Source organism: Arachis hypogaea, chromosome 2 (genome assembly GCF_003086295.3).
Source record: "Arachis hypogaea cultivar Tifrunner chromosome 2, arahy.Tifrunner.gnm2.J5K5, whole genome shotgun sequence".
In the NCBI taxonomy this organism is placed as follows: domain Eukaryota; kingdom Viridiplantae; phylum Streptophyta; class Magnoliopsida; order Fabales; family Fabaceae; genus Arachis; species Arachis hypogaea.
The window spans coordinates 64,313,292-64,320,806 of NC_092037.1; the positions used below are offsets into that span (position 1 = coordinate 64,313,292).

Sequence of the window (7,515 nt, forward strand, 5' to 3'; positions counted from 1 at the left end):
AATGAGATGAGGAAAGGCTAACCTTGCTAAGGTAGAAGACTTGTCCGCCACCTTATAGAGTTCTTGGGCTATAACCTCATGAACTTCCACTTCTTCTCCATTCATGATGCTATGGATCATGATGGCTCGGTCTAAAGTAACTTCGGACCGGTTGCTAGTGGGGATGATTGAGCGTTGGATAAACTCCAACCATCCTCTAGCCACGGGCTTGAGGTCATGCCTTCTCAATTGAACCGGCTTGCCTCTTGAATCTCTCTTCCATTGTGCGCCCTCTTCACATATGCCTGTGAGGACTTGGTCCAACCTTTGATCAAAGTTGACCCTTCTTGTGTAAGGATGTTCATCTCCTTGCATTATAGGCAAGTTGAATGCTAACCTTACATTTTCCGGACTAAAATCCAAGTATTTCCCCCGAACCATAGTAAGATAATTCTTTGGATCCGGGTTCATACTTTGATCATGGTTCTTTGTGATCCATGCATTGGCATAGAACTCTTGAACCATCAAGATTCCGACTTGTTGAATGGGGTTGGTAAGTACTTCCCAACCTCTTCTTCGGATCTCATGTCGGATCTCCGGATATTCACCATTTTTGAGTGAAAAAGGGACCTCGGGGATCACCTTCTTCAAGCCCACAACTTCATAGAAGTGGTCTTGATGCACCCTTGAGATGAATCTTTCCATCTCCCATGACTCGGAGGTGGAAGCTTTTGCCTTCCCTTTCCTCTTTCTAGAGGTTTCTCCGGCCTTGGATGCCATAAATGGTTATGGAAAAATGAAAAAGCAACGCTTTTACCACACCAAACTTAAAATGTTTGCTCGTCCTTGAGCAAAAGAAGAAAGAATAGAGTAGAAGAAGAAGAAAGGAGGAAGAAGGGAATGGTGGTGTATTCGGCCAAAGAGGGTGAGAAGTGGTATTTAGGTGGTGTGAAAATGAAGGGTTGAAGAAGGGTTTATATAGGAGAGAGGGGGGTGATGGTTCGGCCATTATGGGTGGGTTTGGGAGGGAAAGTGGTTTGAATTTGAAGGGTGAGGTTGGTGGGGTTTTATGAAGGATGGATGTGAGTGGTGAAGGGAAAGATGGGATTTGATAGGTGAAGGGTTTTTGGGGAAGAGGTGTTGAGGTGATTGGTGAATGGGGGAAGAAGAAAGAGAGTGGTGGGGGTTGGTGGGAATCCTGTGGGGTCCATAGATCCTGAGGTGTCAAGGAAAAGGTATCCCTGCACCAAATGGCATCAAAATTCACATTTTGAGCCATTTCTGGCATTAAACGCCGGGCTGATGCCCATTCCTGGCGTTTAACGCCAGGTTCCTGCCCTTTTCTGGCGTTTAATGCCAGTCTGGTGCCCCTTTCTGGCGTTAAACGCCCAGAATGGTGCCAGACTGGGCGTTAAACGCCCAACTGCTAGGCTTACTGGCGTTTAAACGCCAGCAACATCTTCCTCCAGGGTGTGCTATTTTTCTTCCTGTTTTTCATTCTGTTTTTGCTTTTTCAATTGATTTTGTTACTTCTCATGATCATCAACCTACAAAAAAAATAAAATAACAAAGGGAAATAGATAAAATATAACATTGGGTTGCCTCCCAACAAGCGCTTCTTTAATGTCAGTAGCTTGACAGGGGGCTCTCATGGAGCCTCACAGATACTCAGAGCAATGTTGGAACCTCCCAACACTAAACTTAGAGTTTGAATGTGGGGGTTCAACACCAAACTTAGAGTTTGGTTGTGGCCTCTCAACACCAAACTTAGAGTTTGACTGTGGGGGCTCTGTTTGTCTCTGATTTGAGAGAAGCTCTTCAGGCTTCCTCTCCATGGTGATAGAGGGATATCCTTGAGCTTTAAACACAAAGGATTCTTCATTCACTTGAATGAACAGTTCACCTCTATCAACATCAATCACAGCCTTTGCTGTGGCTAGGAAGGGTCTGCCAAGGATGATGTTTTCATCCATGCACTTCCCAGTCTCTAGGACTATGAAATCAGTAGGGATGTAATGGTCTTCAATCTTCACCAAAACATTCTCTACAAGTCCATAAGCTTGTTTTCTTGAGTTGTCTGCCATATCTAATGAGATTCTTGCAGCTTGTACCTCAAAGATCCCTAGCTTCTCCATCACTGAGAGAGGCATGAGGTTTACACTTGACCCTAAGTCACATAGAGCCTTCTTGAAGGTCATGGTGCCTATGGTACAAGGTATGGAAAACTTCCCAGGGTCTTGTCTCTTTTGAGGTAATTTCTGCCTAGACAAGTCATCCAGTTCTTTGGTGAGCAAAGGGGGTTCATCCTCCCAAGTCTCATTTCCAAATAACTTGTCATTTAGCTTCATGATTGCTCCAAGGTATTTAGCAACTTGCTCTTCAGTGACATACTCATCCTCTTCAGAGGAAGAATACTCATCAGAGCTCATGAATGGCAGAAGTAAGTCCAATGGAATCTCTATGGTCTCATTTTGAGCCTCAGATTCCCATGGTTCCTCATTAGGGAACTCATTGGAGTTTAGTGCACGCCCATTGAGGTCTTCCTCAGTGGCGTTCACTTCCTCTCCTTCCTCTCCAAATTCGGCCATGTTGATGGCCTTGCACTCTCCTTTTGGATTTTCTTCTGTATTGCTCGGGAGAGTACTAGGAGGGAGTTCAGTGATTTTCTTGCTCAGCTGACCCACTTGTCCTTCCAAATTTTTAATGGAGGATCTTGTTTCAGTCATGAAACTTTGAGTGGTTTTGATCAGATCAGAGACCATGGTTGCTAAGTCAGAGGGGTTCTGTTTAGCATTCTCTGTCTGTTGCTGAGAAGATGATGGAAAAGGCTTGCCATTGCTAAACCTGTTTCTTCCACCATTATTGTTGAAACCTTGTTGAGGTCTCTCTTGATTCTTCCATGAGAAATTTGGGTGATTTCTCCATGAAGAATTATAGGTGTTTCCATAGGGTTCTCCTAGGTAATTCACCTCTTCCATTGAAGGGTTCTCAGGATCATAAGCTTCTTCCTCAGATGAAGCATCCTTAGTACTGCTTGGTGCATTTTGCATTCCAGACAGACTTTGAGAAATCAAATTGACTTGTTGAGTCAATATCTTGTTCTGAGCCAAAATGGCATTCAGAGCATCAATCTCAATAACTCCTTTCTTCTGACTAGTCCCATTGTTCACAGGATTCCTTTCAGAAGTGTACATGAATTGGTTATTTGCAACCATTTCAATGAGCTCTTGAGCTTCTGCAGGCGTCTTCTTCAAATGAAGAGATCCTCCAGCAGAGCTATCCAAGGACATCTTAGATAGTTCAGAGAGACCATCATAGAAAATACCTATGATGCTCCATTCAGAAAGCATGTTAGAGGGACATTTTCTGATTAATTGTTTGTATCTTTCCCAAGCTTCATAGAGGGATTCTCCTTCCTTCTGTCTGAAGGTTTGGACTTCCACTCTAAGCTTACTCAATTTTTGAGGTGGAAAGAACTTTGCCAAGAAGGCATTGACTAGCTTTTCCCATGAGTCCAGGCTTTCTTTTGGTTGTGAGTCCAACCATGTCCTAGCTCTGTCTCTTACAGCAAAAGGGAATAGCATAAGTCTATAGACCTCAGGGTCTACCCCATTAGTCTTGACAGTGTCACAGATTTGCAAGAATTCAGCTAAGAACTGATGAGGATCTTCCAATGGAAGTCCATGGAACTTGCAATTCTGTTGCATTAGAGAAACTAATTGAGGCTTAAGCTCAAAGTTGTTTGCTCCAATGGCAGGGATAGAGATGCTTCTCCCATAGAAATCGGGAGTAGGTGCAGTAAAGTCACCCAGCACCTTCCTTGCATTGTTGGCATTGTTGTTGTTTTCGGCTGCCATGTGTTCTTCTTCCTTGAAGAATTCGGTCAGGTCCTCTAAAGAGAGTTGTGCTTTGGCTTCTCTTAGCTTTCACTTCAAGGTCCTTTCAGGTTCAGGGTCAGCTTCAACAAGAATGCCTTTGTCTCTGCTCCTGCTTATATGAAAGAGAAGGGAACAAGAAAATGTGGAATCCTCTATGTCACAGTATAGAGATTCCTTGAGGTGTCAGAGGAAAAGAAAAGTAGAAGACAGAAGTAGAAAATTCGAACTTATCAAAGAAGATGGAGTTCGAATTTTGCATTAAGGATAGTGTTAGTCCATAAATAGAAGGATGTGAGAAGAAGGGAAGTGATTTTCGAAAATTAATTAAAAAGATTTTGAAAACATTTTGAAAAACATCACTTTGATTTTCGAAAATAAAAGTGGAAAAGAAATCAAGTGATTTTTGAAAAAGAATTTGAAATTAGAATTTAAAAAGATTTGATTGAAAACTTATTTTGAAAAAGATGTGGTTAAGAAGATATGATTGATTTTTTTTTAAAAAAAATGTGATTGAGAAGATATGATTTGAAAAACATTTAAAAAGATTTGATTTTGAAAATTAAAAACTTGACTAACAAGAAAAGATATGATTCAAACATTAAACCTTTCTCAACAGAAAAGGCAACATACTTGAATTGTTCAATCAAATCATTAATTGTTAGCAAGTATCCTTGAAAAAGGAAAGAAATTGATTTTGAAAACATTTGATTGATAAGATATGATTTGAAAAAGATTTGATTTTGAAAAACTTTGAAAACTTGAAAAAAAATTGATTTGAAAACAAAATCTTCCCCCTTGTGCCATCCTGGCGTTAAACGCCTAGAATGGTGCACATTCTGGCGTTTAACGCCCAAAACTATACCCTTTTGGGCGTTAAACGCCCAACCAGGTACCCTGGCTGGCGTTTAAACGCCAGTCTGTCCTTCTTCACTGGGCGTTTTGAACGCCCAACTTTTTCTGTGCAATTCCTCTGCTGTATGTTCTGAATCTTTAATTCTCTGTATTATTGACTTGAAAAGACACAAATTAAAAATATTTTTGGATTTTTAATAATAGGGAATAATCAAAATGCAACTAAAATCAAATAACAATGCATGCAAGACACCAAACTTAGCAGTTTGTATACTATTGACACTAACAAAATGAGAATGCACATGATAAACAACAAAACACTCAAGTCAATAGAAATTAAGGATCAAAACAAGGAAATCATCAAGAACAACTTGAAGATTAATGAAGACACATGCATGAATTCGAAAAATGCAAGAAGAACAAAAAAAACATGCAATTGACACCAAACCTAAAATAAGACACTAGACTCAAACAAGAAATTTTTGGATTTTATGAATTTTTTTTATTTTTTTGTGTTTTTCGAAAATTAAGTGGAAAAAGGTATCAAAATTCTTAATGAGAATTCCAGGAATCAGTGCAATGCTAGTCTAAGACTCCGGTCCAGGAATTAGACATGGCTTCACAGCCAGCCAAGCTTTCAAAGAAAGCTTCGGTCCAAAACACTAGACATGGCCAAAGGCCAGCCAAGCCTTAGCAGATCACTGCTCCAAAAGCAAGATTGATAAAATCAACAAGCTCTTGTGATGATAAGTTGAAACCTCGGTCCAATGAAATTAGACATGGCTTCTCAGCCAGCCAGACTTCAACAATTCATCATGAAACTCTAGAATTCACCTTCAAGAATTTCGAAAAAATTAAATACCTAATCTAAGCAACAAGATGAACCTTCAGTTGTCCAAACTGAACAATCCCCGGCAACGGCGCCAAAAACTTGGTGCGCGAAATTGTGAACAATACTTTTTCACAACTCTCATAATCCCCGGCAACGGCGCCAAAAACTTGGTGCGCTCAATACCATGGCATTACACAACTTCGCACAACTAACCAGCAAGTGCACTGGGTCGTCCAAGTAATAAACCTTACGCGAGTAAGGGTCGATCCCACGGAGATTGTTAGTATGAAGCAAGCTATGGTCATCTTGTAAATCTTAGTCAGGCAAACTCAAATGGATATGGTGATGAACGAAAATAACACAAAGGTAAAGATAGAGATACTTATGCAATTCATTGGTAGGAACTTCAGATAAGCACATGAAGATGCCTTCCCTTTCGTCTCTCTGCTTTCCTACTGTCTTCATCCAATCCTTCTTACTCCTTTCCATGGCAAGCTTGTGTAGGGTTTCACCGTTGTCAATGGCTACCTCCCATCCTCTCAGTGAAAACGATTGCAAATGCTCTGTCACAGCACGCGGAATTCATCTGTCGGTTCTCGTTCAGGCCGGAATAGAATCCAGTGATTCTTTTGCGTCTGTCACTAACGCCCCGCCTTCAGGAGTTTGAAGCACGTCACAGTCATTCAATCATTGAATCCTACTCAGAATACCACAGACAAGGTTAGACCTTCCGGATTCTCTTGAATGCCGCCATCAATTCTTGCCTATACCACGAAGACTCTGATCTCACAGAATGGCTGGCTCGTTTGTCAGGCGAGCACTCGGTTGTCAGGCGATCAACCATGCATCGTGTATCAGGAATCCAAGAGATAAACACTAGGGCCTTGTTGCTTTGTAGAACAAAGTGGTTGTCAGTCACTTTGTTCATAAGTGAGAATGATGATGAGTGTCACGGATCATCACATTCATCAAGTTGAAGAACAAGTGATATCTTGGACAAAGAACAAGCGGAATTGAATAGAAGAACAATAGTAATTGCATTAATACTCGAGGTACAGCAGAGCTCCACACCTTAATCTATGGTGTGTAGAAACTCCACCGTTGAAAATACATAAGAACAAGGTCTAGGCATGGCCGAATGGCCAGCCTCCCAAAGTGGGTTCAATCATAAAAAAATGATCAAAAGCTCCAGAAAATCCACTTCGAGTGCAGGGAGGTCAGAATCCAACAGCATCTGCAGTCCTTTTCAATCTCTGAATCAGATTTTTGCTCAGAACCTTCAATTTCAGCCAGAAAATACCTGAAATCACAGAAAAACACACAAACTCATAGTAAAGTCCAGAAAAGTGAATTTTAACTAAAAACTAATAAAAATATACTAAGAACTCAACTAAAACTACCAAAAACATACTAAAAACAATGCCAAAAAGTATACAAATTATCCGCTCATCAATTAGCCATGCGAGTGACAGCCGCAGAGGACCATTTTCCCGAGAGGATTGAACGTAGCCACCGCTGATGGTGAACCCCTATACACAGCTTGCCATGGAAAGGTGTAAGAAGGATTGAGTTGAAGCAGTAGGAGAGCAGGCGTCCTTGAGCCATACAGCATCTCCATATGCTTATCTGAAATTCCCACCAATGAATCTGCATAAGTATTCTATCCCTTTTATTATTTCTTCTTTTTATTATTAATTTCCGAAACCATAAACAATTTTAATCTGCCTAACTGAGATTTACAAGGTGACCATAGCTTGCTTCATACCAACAATCTCTGTGGGATCGACCTTTACTCACGTAAGGTTTATTACTTGGACGACCCAGTACACTTGCTGGTTAGTTGAACGGAGTTGTGAATTCAAACAGTGCCATAATAAAGCCTTCATCTCAAAATAATTAGAACATTGATCACAAATAATCCAAGCATGATCACAATTTCGTCCACCAAGTTTTTGGCGCCGTTGCCGGGGATTG

At 40.9% G+C, this 7,515-nt stretch overlaps 1 non-coding gene across 1 annotated transcript; it reads left to right on the plus strand.

Annotated features, from left to right (window-relative positions):
• Window positions 1-3,323: 3,323 nt before the first annotated feature.
• On the plus strand, window positions 3,324-3,431 carry LOC112763096 (small nucleolar RNA R71). Its single transcript, XR_003182820.1, has one exon. It is a non-coding gene; the product is annotated as a small nucleolar RNA R71 (small nucleolar RNA).
• Window positions 3,432-7,515: the final 4,084 nt, after the last annotated feature.